The sequence below is a fragment of the Pleurodeles waltl genome, chromosome 4_2 (genome assembly GCF_031143425.1).
Source record: "Pleurodeles waltl isolate 20211129_DDA chromosome 4_2, aPleWal1.hap1.20221129, whole genome shotgun sequence".
In the NCBI taxonomy this organism is placed as follows: Eukaryota; Metazoa; Chordata; class Amphibia; order Caudata; family Salamandridae; genus Pleurodeles; species Pleurodeles waltl.
The window spans coordinates 448,384,840-448,398,147 of NC_090443.1; the positions used below are offsets into that span (position 1 = coordinate 448,384,840).

At 41.0% G+C, this 13,308-nt stretch overlaps 1 protein-coding gene across 1 annotated transcript in view; it reads right to left on the reverse strand.

Annotated features, from left to right (window-relative positions):
* LOC138292902 (LIM homeobox transcription factor 1-beta-like) overlaps positions 1-13,308 on the reverse strand; it is a 485,502-nt gene that overhangs the window by 429,397 nt on the left and 42,797 nt on the right. The window lies entirely within an intron of this gene.

Genomic DNA, 13,308 nt, shown 5'->3' on the forward strand with positions numbered 1-13,308 from the left:
ACAAATTGCAAACATGCAATATGTTTGGCAACCCCTTGTAACTGTGTTAACCGCTTGTCAATTATGAATAATATGCAGCACTGTATGGAGTATAAATTGTACTATGCAAAGTTTGGTCATGTTTGCTTCGGGATTTCTAAAGTAAGGAGACAGAATGCATTTTAACTCCTAAGACTATACAATACAACCAATAGTAGTATTTAGGAACTGCTATAAGGAGCACATCACTTTCCGAACAGGATACACTTCTGGGGAACTATAACCAATTGTCCCAGAAGCAGCGCCGGCTTTAGCGCTGGTAGCACCCTGTGCAACCGTCTATTTTGGCGACCCCACCTCATGACCAACTCCTCGGAATCCCTTACTATCACTAAGAAAATGAGCCCCTCATCTCTCCATAGCTCCCCATTTCACGTGCATTCATTTTTTTTTAAATCGCTTGTAAAATCTGGCTTTACTAATCCACTCAGTTATCCACATAAGATAGAGTTCTGTTCTTTGCAGCAGGCATGTTTACTCTCTAGGCTACTGTATGGGGAGTCATAGCTGCCTCTGTACAAAACTCCCATCTCTCTCCCTAGCAGCAACATTAATCACAAGAGGTATCTTGACATTTCAATTGTTTCCTGAAGGCTGGATGCAAAGGGAACTTTCCAGCAGGTGCTTTTAAGTCACACTTGGTAAGTTATTGCTAAACACAGCGCCCCCCTGAGGTCAGCGGCCCCAAATCCAGGTCACCACTGGGTGGCCCCACCGCTCAACGGCCTAAAGCCGGCCCTGCCCAGAAGAAAGAAAATTGAAACAAGTCTTCCTCAAGGCCCTGGTCGGCCTACCCCGTAGAGGCCATAGCAGAAAACATGTATTCAAACCATGCCTTAGAATATAATTACAGGCTGATGCCAAGACAGGAGATGATCAATCTCTGCACATTTATACAATCTAATTATCAAACTTTATTCTGGATTACCAAATAAAAAGAACAGGCAGATTTTCTTCCAAAAATGTCCCATACATAATCATGCGTACGTAATTTCAAATTAGAGGTGTCTGGTTATAAGAAGGAGGCCAGCCCCTGCGTATTAGAAAGAGTCACGATTATTGAGGTGCCACACTCTGCACAAGGGACAGCTCACTGGATTAACACATTCCGACTCATTACACAGCACCGGAGGCCTTACCGTGACTTTACTTCATAGATTACAAATTTAGTGACGATTTAAAAAAGTGGAAAAACAAGAAGGTTTTGTTGCTTAAAATCTATTTCCAACAAATGTATCTTCATATAAAACAGTCCTCTTCTCTAATCTCTGAGTTTGTCAAATATTATTTTAAGATCAACCAGTTTTTACCATGTATTGTTTGTGCCACGCTACCTAAATCATTTTTACAATACACACTTGTAGGATGCACAGTGATATCTCTCCATTTGTGCAACAGATGCGGGCACTGAGATCGGTGAATAAACAACTCTTATGTAGCGGTTTTCTCTATTGATTGCTCAGACCTACAAACGATGAAGATGCACTTGCCTCTTTGTGTCTCGTGTCCAGGACATGTAAATATGTCATAAGGATGTACATTGTGCCCTTTTTATGATGTGTGTGTACTGAGTTCCATTCTGTAACAAATATTTTGTGCGGTTTCAAAAACGATGTGAATAAATGAATACAAAATAGGTTGCAAATATGCACGAGTTGCAGTTACTTAATGCTTGTAAAATCTATTCCTGGGCGAAATATTTTTTACGCTCCTTTAATTCATGTCGTTTTCAACATTTTGTGTTGAGCTTTTTTATGTGAAATTCTAGGAAATTACGCTATTGTTCCACGTGAGCTTTGGGGCCACTTGCGTAAACATCCTATGACGGGAGCATCAAGGAACTCTTTTCCTTAGCACTTGTGTTTGATTTTATTTTATGCTTCCAGGCATTTCGCTGACGACAAAGCTGCCAGGTATCAACCTGTCCCCAGTTAATAAATGCAAGAGCACTTTGACTGGAACTGCATGTGTGGTAAATCCGCACTACTTGAGATCCTGATTCTACCAAAAAGTGCAGTATTTCACAGAATCTGGGAAGCCAGACCACTCTTCGTGACCATCAGTGGATAGACAATTTCGCAGTCTTTATATATCTCTATTAATCAACAACAATGGCATATAGGCCCTGCTCAAAAGACTAAGTAAATACTAGTAATGATCAACCCAGTGGCACTCATTTTAGGGGTCTGACACAAAATGAAAAGCTGAGTAAGCCCTGCTGGGTTTCGAGCCTGGGGGCCAGCAAGCCACAGGGAGCTGCGTGAGCAGGTGTACCAATAACTGTGTTTTTCTACTGGCATAGAGAACTTTAACAGCAAAAATAAAATAACAAATGGGAACCAAATGATCCCCAAAGAGGAAAAACAATGGGATCCTATCTTAGAATCTGGCACCAAATCAAAACACACTCTGAGACTTTCTAACAAATCTTCATTACTCGTTTCCTTCATCTGGCAGTCCATTGAACATCTGTAAACATCTGCTTGGGAAGGACCGGAAGGATCCTCGAACCACACTAATCTGCCAAGCGTTCTCGGTTTCTGAGCACACAACAAACATGCATCGATAATAGACTCTGATATGAAATATTTCTGCAAGGAAGCCTTTGAAAGGCTGCAAGGAAGAACCACTTCTCATGCTCCCTCTGTCCACATGCCATTCCTGGTTTGCTCTCTAAGAATTAAACAAAGATGTTCAAACTGTGAGGCAGCAGAATAGCACAATTCTGAGTCCTTGAACCATCCAGTCACTTTTATGGAACCTTGACTTTGTGAATTAGTTACATTACTACAGAAAAAAAGCAGTATTATTAGGGCAATCAGAATTAGAGTGAGTGAAAACTTTCATTTGTTTTTAAAATAATACAAATATAGCTAATGTGTTTCCTGTGGGAAATTCTCTTATCTCAATTTCAGACTCCTTTAAAAAAGAGAAAAAACAAAAAAGACACAGCGAAAGAGATGTGTTTCCAATGTTGTCTAAATGTTTGTTGGGAAAAAGTGGAGTCCTATTAAATAAAAACATTAAAAAATTGTTAAAATAAATTAGAATTGAAATATACAATTTTGTTGTGATCAAATGAACTGAAAGGGTCTTTAATAAATAGTGCAAAAATATTGGGGGATTAAAAGCAGTGGATGTTCAATTTTAAAAAAAATGTATTTAAAAATATTTCGTACAAGGAATGGGATTGGATCTTTGAATGAAAAATCATTTTGGGATTACAAGAAAATACGTTTGGTTTGGAGTAAAAACACGTCATTTTATAAGAACTAGATGCCGGATGTACAAACTTTGGGAATAACGATTTGCTAATTGTGATTATCTCAGAATAGCAATTAGGAAATGGCAATTCCTGATGTGTGAAATTTTTATTTTTAAAATAGTAATTCCTGGTAGGTTGCAAATCGACCTTACCTCATGAATATTAAAGAGGTAGGTCGCAGTTTGCGACCCATTAGGAATGATAGCCATCACAGGGATGGTGGGCTATCTATAATTGTTTTTACCATGTGCTTGCAAAATCTTTTGCATTAAAAAAAATAATAATCTTAAAAGGGGCTTAGAGTGTGCCCATTACTTACCTTGACTTACCATTGGCTGACTCCCAGGTTGCTCCTAAGTCACATTACTCACCTTTGGCTGGCTCCCACGTGGCTCCACATCACTCTACTTACCATTGGCTGGCTCCTATGTGGCTTCTTGCTGGTCAAAACCTCCTCCTGGCTTCCGTCGTCGTGCTGTAGGACTGGCCACTGGCCGAAGTACTGCTTCTGGGGGCCAGTCTCCTTCCACTCGTGGCAACTGGATGCTTGTTTTTTTTTTTTTTTACTGTTATTAGCTACCTGCCACTCTGCAGGCCCTCTTCTTTCGTCCCTGGCGCTCAGGGTGCATGGCTGCTTAGTTGACATTCCCTACAAGGTGTCTTCAACGCCATGGGAAGGCTCTCCTCCCTTCGCAGGTTACATTGAGGGTGAAAGTATGCGTTTTTTCCTAAAAACTTTACTCTGTGGTCGCTGCTTTCGAAAGCATGAGTTCCCTCCCACCACCCTCAGCCTTTCGTGGAGGGAAACATTTGTAAGACAGAATATTGTTTTCAACGCTGTTGAAGTGCCAAAAGACGATTGTGTCAGGGTTATACGGTGCAGAAAAGGTTAACATGCCAGAGGCACTTTTCTTGCTGCTGCGTTTGTTGCAGAACCGCCTCAGCTCACACATTCAGCCGTCCAAGAGTCTTGGCGTTGCCGCAGCAAGGGGATCAGAGGGGCTCCCTTTGCACATTTGTAAGAGATGATCCTGTACCGGCACAAGGTCAAACTAGACATATGGTGTAACGGGCTGAGAAGCACGAACATTGCTTTATACAATACATTGTTTCCTACAATGCCTTACACCACATTTGTTCTTTTTCTAAGCCTATAAATTAGACGGGTTACATATTACCAAATACAATGGCAGTTAAGTTACCAACATAGGAAGTATGAAAGGCCGAGGAGGTCTTGCAGGAATCTTAGCACTTAGCCTACAAACCATAATGTATGTCATGGGCGAGAGTTTCACCTATTGGCCCATCTGAAAGGTTCGGAATAGCAGATTCGCGAAATGCCTGTTCATCAGTGCTTTTCAGTAACAATAACAACCATTTTCCCTACTCCCCCATACACCACCTTCTGCCCTTTCTGAACGGAGCGACTAGTATATGTAGCAAGTAAACACATCAGTGGTGATCACCTACGAACAGTGCTTGAAATGGAAAAAATAAAGTGTAGGTACTCTGTGCCAGAGTACCTCCTTGTTTCTGAGAAGTACCGGTACTCTCCAATTAAAAGTATTACGTTTTTCTTGAGATGCCCCGATACTCTCCCTCTAGAAATAAAAAGGTGCCGGTACTCAGTACCGGACAGTACCGGCCCATTTAAAGCACTGCCTACGAACCTCAAAAGAAGTAAAGGTTGAATAGTTTCCTTTAGCATGATGCAAACTACCGACAAGCTGTCCTCGGATGACGTCAGCGGCTAGCGTTTAAGCGACTCTGTCATCCTGCTAGCTATAAGATATAACAAAATCTCTGCCATTCAGCAAGCACAAAGGGGAAGGGGTCTCAAAGGGACCCATCCGCCCTTCCACTTTGTAAATTGGTTACCTTTACAAGTTTGTCGTCGTAAAAGATTGATGCTTTGCAACTGTAATTCAGTCGCAAACATTAATACATACCATCCCAATTTGATACTTGGAACGGATGCCCCTTTCAAATACCAAATCCTTATTTGGTAGTAAACACAAATTGCGAATCAGTGGCATGTAGCCGGATCATAATTTGATGTGTGCACATAAAGAAAAGCTCTTCTGCAGTCGCAAACTGCCCGATTCTACGAATTGGGGCATTTATGACCTCAACAAAGCTTTGTGCAACTGACCTTAAACACTTTTACTATACCCATTGAATTTCAAATTACACGCGAATAATGTTCTGGGTAAGACTGCATTGTAAGAACTGTACGAAAATAAATCAAATGGGTGTTTCAGAAAGAGTTCTGTGCTGCAAACTTTTCTAGCAACTGATTTATTTAAATGCTATTGCAATATCCGAATTATATTTTTATGTGTAATGCAACAAAAACTAACGCAAAACATAGTTTATAAAGCGCATAAAGTTTCAAAGACATAAGAGAATGTGAACTGAAACATTGAAGTTTCAAGATTGAAACCATAGAAAGCCCCCGTTTCTTTTACACTTAAACTTCCACCTCACATGAAATGATGAAAACTTGCCAATGGTAAAAAAACAAATGCTCCCACCAACGACTTTCCAGCAGAAGCTGAAATGTCTGTCTTCACAGGCCACAGATATTAAATACCCTTAAAGCAAATGGTCCAATTGAAGTTTCTTTAGAAACTGAGCAGTAAGTGCTGCTCATCTTACCACACTCTCTCTAGAATGTCTGTCTGTCAAGTTATACTACATTTTGTGCAGCCATTGTGTTTTATTTTGACAAGTGACCAAAAGCTAAATGCAGAGGAGTCAAGTAATGGAATCTAGTGGCCAATGGAAGTAGAGATATCAATAACTTATTGATTAATCTATTTTAATGTAATACTATGAGCTAATCTTAAAGGGTGAACATAATAAGACATCTACTTCTGCATGTGAAGAATCGAGTTTTTTTAGTTTGCAATATTTACCCTGTATACTCGCTTACACTTGTATGATCGTCCAGTTGCTGGTGCCTTAATGGGCAGCCTAAGGCTCTTGATCATTTCCTGTATCCAGCCATTATTTTTTGGCTCCACCTCTGAGCTGATTTGCTGTCCTTGATGAAGCAGTTTTCTAGTTTGGCAGCGCACCAACTGTTTGCCTGATTCTAGTGCCTATCAAATGCTCCTCGCACAGCAGCACTACCTCACATGCAGATAATGTTATTTCTTTGTACTTTTCTATCCTCAGATTGCATACTCTTTCAAAAAGCCTCCTCTATATTCCTAATCCCTGCACCAATAGCCAATATTGACATAATTTCCAATTGCAGCTTCTCCTTTCTACTTTCAAATGGCTCTCTTCATACTTTGCATCCTCTGCATGTTGTAATCCTCGAGTCTACTCTTAGCCATGTGCGTTTGCTTTATTCTCTAATATTCTATGTCTGTACATTGCCCACACCTCATGTTAAAAATCACAATCTCTCCGTCTTTGAATGTGATTGCTTGCTATCTAACAGCAGTCAACCTCCTCTGGCATATCTATTAATCCCGCCAACCAACTACACGAGTTCATACCCTTCTATTTCCCCCACTAACGATCATACCTAACTGAAATTCTACCACAAAACGTAAGACAATATATAAAATGATTTCCATGAGAACACAAGCCTAATCCCAAAACCCAAAAATAACCAATAATGACCAAATTATTCTCTAACCTTGGTTTATGTCGCAGCATACTGCCCAGCGTAAAGATGTCATGAGTACTGTAATTTGTGGGGTAACGAGCAGTGCATGGTGAGGGTGCGAGTTATAGCTACCTTAGTGCACGGGATGGAGGTGGTGGTCCCCGGGGCAGCAGGAGGGGTGCATAGCTCCCGCATATTACTTGTAAGCCCTGGGGAGTTGGTGGTCCCGGGGCAGTGGGAGGGGGCCTGGTGGCCTCCCTGCATTATGATAAGAATGCCCCTGGGACTTGGCCCACTCGGAGGCTTAAAAAAGATGAAGCACAGCCTCCCATGCTTTGTCTTTTTTAAGCCCCTGGGTGGGCCAAGTCACAGGGGCATTCTTTTTTAATTTACAGTCCCAATATGGCTGCCAACAGTTCCTTGTTGAAGTGTTGACAGCCAATCGGATATCAGCACGAGATCGGGAGGGGTCACAAATCCTTTGCGTCCCTATGTATACAAATTTGGTTTTCTTTAATTTCTCAAAAACGACTTAACAGATTTACACTAAATAACAAAAAGGGACCTTTCCTGACAAAGAGTTACCTTTCTGCCAAATTTGATGTAATTCCGTCCAGTGGATTTGGCGCTTTTGCTGTTCAATTTTTCCTATGGGAATTACCATTGGGAATTCTCTTAATTTCATCCCCCTCATATCAGCCCCCGCTAGACGGATCACCTCGAAACTTTCCAGACAGAAGCTCACGTGACTGTCAAATTCTTGTGGAAATGTTTGTGAAGATTCGCCAAGCTGCACCAAAAATATAGGCAAGTAAACAACAGCTTTTCAAAAGAAATTAGGTCCTAACTAAAACTACCTAGTGGGGACATTGAAGAGAATGTGCTTAACTGAATGGTGGACATGACATTGTTTATCTTTTTTTATTTTTCTCTCTTGCTGACCAGCAATATTCATTAGAGAAACATTTATGAAGGACATAGATACAATAAATTTGATTCTGGATTTGATTGATAACTCTTAAAAATGGGGTCTCTAGTTGGCAGTGGTTTGCACCTTGTCCAAGAAGGGACCCTCGCTCTAGTCAGGGCAAGAGAATCACAGTGCTAAGATAACCCCTGCACACCCCCCTGGTAGCTTGACACAAGCAGTCAGGCTTATCTAAGAGGCAATGTGTAAAGTATTTGTACACACATACACGTGCACACACACACAGACTGTAACACAGTGAAAACACCACAAAAATACCCCACACCAGTTTAGAAAAATAGCCAATATTTATCTGAGTAAACCAAGACTAAAACAAAAAAATCAAACATACACAAGCAAAGATATGAACAGTCCGACACCACTTGCGAGGGAGTGTGGGCTGGTCATGGAGTCGTGCAGACCCCAAGTACGGTACCTTGGAAAACAATGATGAAACAATGACATTGCACCGGGAGGTGAGGTGTTGCCGGTGCAGCAATAGTTCCTTACTGCTACCGGGGAGGTGAGGCATCTGTTCCCTCCTGCTAGGCAGGGGTGGTGAGGCGTCGGTTCCTTACGGTTGCAGGGAAGGTGGTGCAGTGTCGGTGGCGAGGTGTGAGTTCCTTAAGACAAGGTGGGGTTGATGAATCCAGGAGGTCAAGACTTAAGGCATCGACTTTGTAGTGTTGCAATCACCCCACGGGGCCGCCAGTGCTGAGGCAGAGTCGGAGTCAAGTGTCCCAGACGTCAGAGACATGGCACTCAGGCCTCACGCTGAGGCAGGACTTCTGATGTGCTATTGTGGCATTGGGCCTGTGTTGCAAGTCACGGTCATTGCACTCAGTGGGGACCACAGCTCCGGTGCAGGCAGTCGATGAGCAGCACTTGTTCCGGAGTTGCTCTGGAGTCAATGTGGTTAGTTTCTTAATAGTTGCACCAGAGCTCACTTCCAAGGGCCCAGGAACTGGAGTTGGCACCACTTGGCAAGTAAGGACTCTCAGCAAGAGAGCCCAGGAGCTGGCAGGTGATATCTTTGGACCTGAGATCAGGAGGCAAGCTCAGTTCAAGCCCTTGGAGAACCTTGGAAAGCAGAATGTAGAAAGCAATGTCCAGTCCTTTCACTTCCAGGACAGAAGCCGCAAGCAGCAGGCCAGCACGACAAAGCAACAGGCAGAGTGGCAGTCCCTCCTACAGCATCCAGCTACTCTTCCTGGCAGAAGGTCCTCAGTCCTGAAGTGTTCTAACTATGTGGGGGCAGAGGTCCAGTAATCATACCCATTTTTGTCTTTGAAGTAGGCAAACTCTTTTTAGTGCACAAGAAGGATCTTTCAGGAGCAGGAGCCTTTCCCTGCCTTAGCCCCAGACACACTCCATGGCGTTGGCGACAGATTTGTGTGAGGACAGGCACAGCCCTTTACAGGTGTAGGTGTCAGCTTCTCCCACCACACTGGACCAGGAAGACTCATCAGGGAATGCAGGGCACACCTCCGCTACCTTCGTGTGACCGTTTAGAGTGAATTCACAAACAGCCCATCTGTCTTTCTGGCCCAGAATGTGTATTCCTCAGACAGGAAGAGGCACAAAATGGCTAAGCAAGAAAATGCCCACTTTCTAAAAGTGGCATTTTGAAAGCCACAATTCAAAAAACAACTTCATCATAAGTTGTATTTTTGAAATTGTGAGTTCAGAGACCCCAAACTCCATCTCTCTATCTGTTCCCAATGGGAAATTGACTTAAAAGATATTTCAAGGCAAGCCCCATGTTACTCTACGGGAGAGATAGGCCTTGCAATAATGAAATCAGAATTTAGCAGTATTTCACTATTAAGACATGTAAAACACACCAGTACATGTCCTACCTTTTATATACACTGCCCCCTGCCCATGGGGCTGCCTTGGGCCTACTTTAGGGGTGAATTACATGTAGTAAAAGTAAAGGTTGGGCTTTGCAAATGGGTATAAAAATGCACACACAGACACTGCAGTGGCAGATCTGAGTCATGTTTGCAGGGCTACTCATGTGAGTGGTACAATCAGTGCTGCAGGCCAACTAGTAGCATTTGATGTACAGACCCTGGGCACACATAGTGCTCCTTTCTAGGGACTTACTAGTAAATCAAATATGCCAATCATGGACAAACCAATCACCAATACATTTTAGACAGAGAGCATTTCCACTTTATCATTGGTTAGCAGTGGTAAAGTGCCCAGAGTCCTAAAGCCAACAAAAACAGGCCAGAAACAATAGGAGGAAAACAAGTTTGGGGGTAACCCTGCAAAAAGGGCCAGGTCCAACAATAATAAATGGCTTTCCCTTAATGGGGAGGAGATTTGTTTTCTAAGGGTTTATGGGTGATTGTTAAGACTTTATTTTGAATTCTCTCCAGAGTTTTTATGTCTTGTCTGCCCCATACTCCAGGGCCTCAGTAGCAAATAGAAGATTGCAGACAGGCATAGGGTGTTGTATGGGTCAACTCAGAGGACGAATGCAAAATTATGGGGCCTCCCTGCAGAATGTGGTGATGGGCAACTAATATTCCCATATCTCACATATATTGATAGATTTAGTGCCGAAAAGATGCTCCCTGAGCAGTGGACCCTGCCCTCTGTTCTGCATGGGCCAACGCTACACCGTGCTTGATGTCACTTCTATTCCAGATAAATAATGGTTATTTTTAGCTTAACTAGTATTGGAAATTAATTTGTATACATATTTTAAATGTAAAATAAATGCTACAAGATTATTAACTTAATTTTTAATCAAATCTTCAATTAACATAAATGTGTTCAACTAAATTACAGGGACTGTTATAAAGATTAAATAAAAAATAAATTCCCACCACACAAAAAATACATTTTTTAAAATTTGAATAAATAATTATTATTAATTATTAAAAGCAGTTTATAGGATCATTAAAAAATAATGTACCTATATTTTATGAAAATTGAAGGCTGTTAAAATATTTTATTAGTCAAGAATAAGTATGGTTTATATATAGTTTGGCTGATATTTTTAGCAACTATTACTATGAGAAGTCAAACATTGATTGAAACGTTATGTCATTTCTGTAGGGGTTAGCCCCTTAGCTGTTGGTTTGTAACTAGTATGTGGTTTTAAATCTGCACATTGTCACTTTGAAAAGACTAGCTAACCCACAGACTCTGTGGTCCTTTTGAAGGCAGTAGCTGAAACGAGTCTGACATGTTTTGCACGAATGAGATGATAAAATAAAAGAATTTCACTTTAGACAATTATCTATCTATCTATCTATCTATCTATCTATCTATCTATCTATCTATCTATCTTTCTATCTATCTATCTATCCATAAGCTGAAGCATCAGCTGGGGAGCACTTATATGGAATGAATCACTTTTTACAACTCTGGAAGAGTGTCTGTGGCTGTACTTTGGAGACTGAGAACTTTAGTTGGATGTATGTATATATAGAGAGAACTCAGACTTCTGCGAATGACGACCTACCAAGATGGGGCGGCAGGATGCAGCAAAATTACAGAAAAGAAACTGCAGGATGAGGAGGGGCAAGAGGAAGAGGACAAGGAAAGACCAAAGGTCACAAATAGAATTGATGCATAATAAAGAGACAGCTGATACAAAATCTTTTGTGGTAAATATTTCACCGTCTAAATTAAACAAGAACCAAGAAAGGTTGCTCAACATAGGCCTTCCCTTTTGGCCGACATCACGACCGGACTTCATCGACTGCAAAATTGAGTTGTATAAATATACAAGGAAATTAAAACTTCATAAGGTCCAGCAGATGAAGAGTAGCACAACGACTACTAGACCCAATGTGAAATCTAAACCATTGATGTTTAAAATATCTGACATCCGTGATCTTGTTGCCATCCGTGACTTGATAATGGAAAGTATGGAAGGTATGAAAGATACTGCACAGATAATGAAAGGGGGCATAATAAATATCAATGTTACGGGTGAAGCAGGAAATCAAGAATTAGGAAAAAGTAATTTCAAGAGGAATGCTCTGATAGATATGGGCTTCAAACCAAACCATTAGATAGGGAGTGGCTTGAGATCTAAAAGTAAATTCTGCCCTCAATTACCCCACGGTAATCGCAAATTGATGCTTTTTTAAGAGTTGATGGTATAAAATCTGAGTAGACTAAGAAATCACCCAAAGAAGAATAATCTTTCAACAAAGGATTGGAAAGATATTCTTGAGTTGAAGAACGATTCCTCTTTGATCATCAAACCTTCAGATAAGGGAGGTCATGTCGACCTGATTGACCAAAGTATATATTTATCAGAAGACAAGAAGACAACTCAGTAATACTGTGCACTACATGTGTCTCTCGACTAATCCTATGAAGAAATTGGAAAAGGAATACCATCTAAAATTAAAAATATGGTTGGACCATAACCTCTTGGAAAGGGAGGAATTCCAATACTTGTGGGTGAAAAATGTGAAAATTGCCACCTTTTATCTCCTCCCAAAGAGACACAAAAGTATAAAGAACCCACCAGGAAGACTTATTGTAACCTCAGTTGGGTCCCTTTTGAAGAATAGCTTGCGATATCTGGATTTATTTCTACAGGAGTAGGTCAGCAATTTGCCCTCCTATTTAAAGGACTCAACAGACCTTTTGAGAAATTTGTATCTAATTCCATGGAAATGAGAATATATAATGGTCACATTAGATGTAACAGGATTATGCACTTCCATAGATCATGATATGGGATTCCGGCCATGTATACAGTTTTTGAGAGATCTGTTGAGCTATATGACCATACCCAAATGTTATTGGAGATGCTGAGGTATTGCCTTACAGATATTGGTTTCATTTTAAACAACAAATATTATTTACAGCAATATGGGACAGCAAAGGGCACATCCTTCATCCCAACCTGTGCAAATTTGTTTATAGGGTGGTGGGAGAAGGAAGTGGCCTAGGCCGAAGAGAATGAGAACGCTCTTTGTGAGATTATACTACAAACTATATTCATAGATGACCTTTTCATTTTATTGTAAGGGGATGAAACTGACCTGAACTCCTTTTTTGAGAAATTAAATTGTAATGCCCTCAATCTCCAGTTTACAAGTATTTGGAGCCAGACCCTTTGTGATTTTTTGGATGTGGAGTTAAATGTGACTGACAATCAGTTGGCAATGAAAATACATAGGAAACCAACTGCTGCAAATGCTCTGTTACATGCTAAAATTGGCCACCCTAATGCCCTTAAATGCAGCATTCCATATAGTTACATGTTGAGGGCTAGGAGGATATGTTCAACTGATGAACAATTTCATAAGGAGATAGGTGATATGCTAAAAAGGTTTATTGAGAGAGGTTATCCCAAGAGTGGACTGGAAAATGCAAACAGAAGAGCTAGTGAGAAAAGGAGGGAACAGATTTTATTTCCACAATGTACTGATA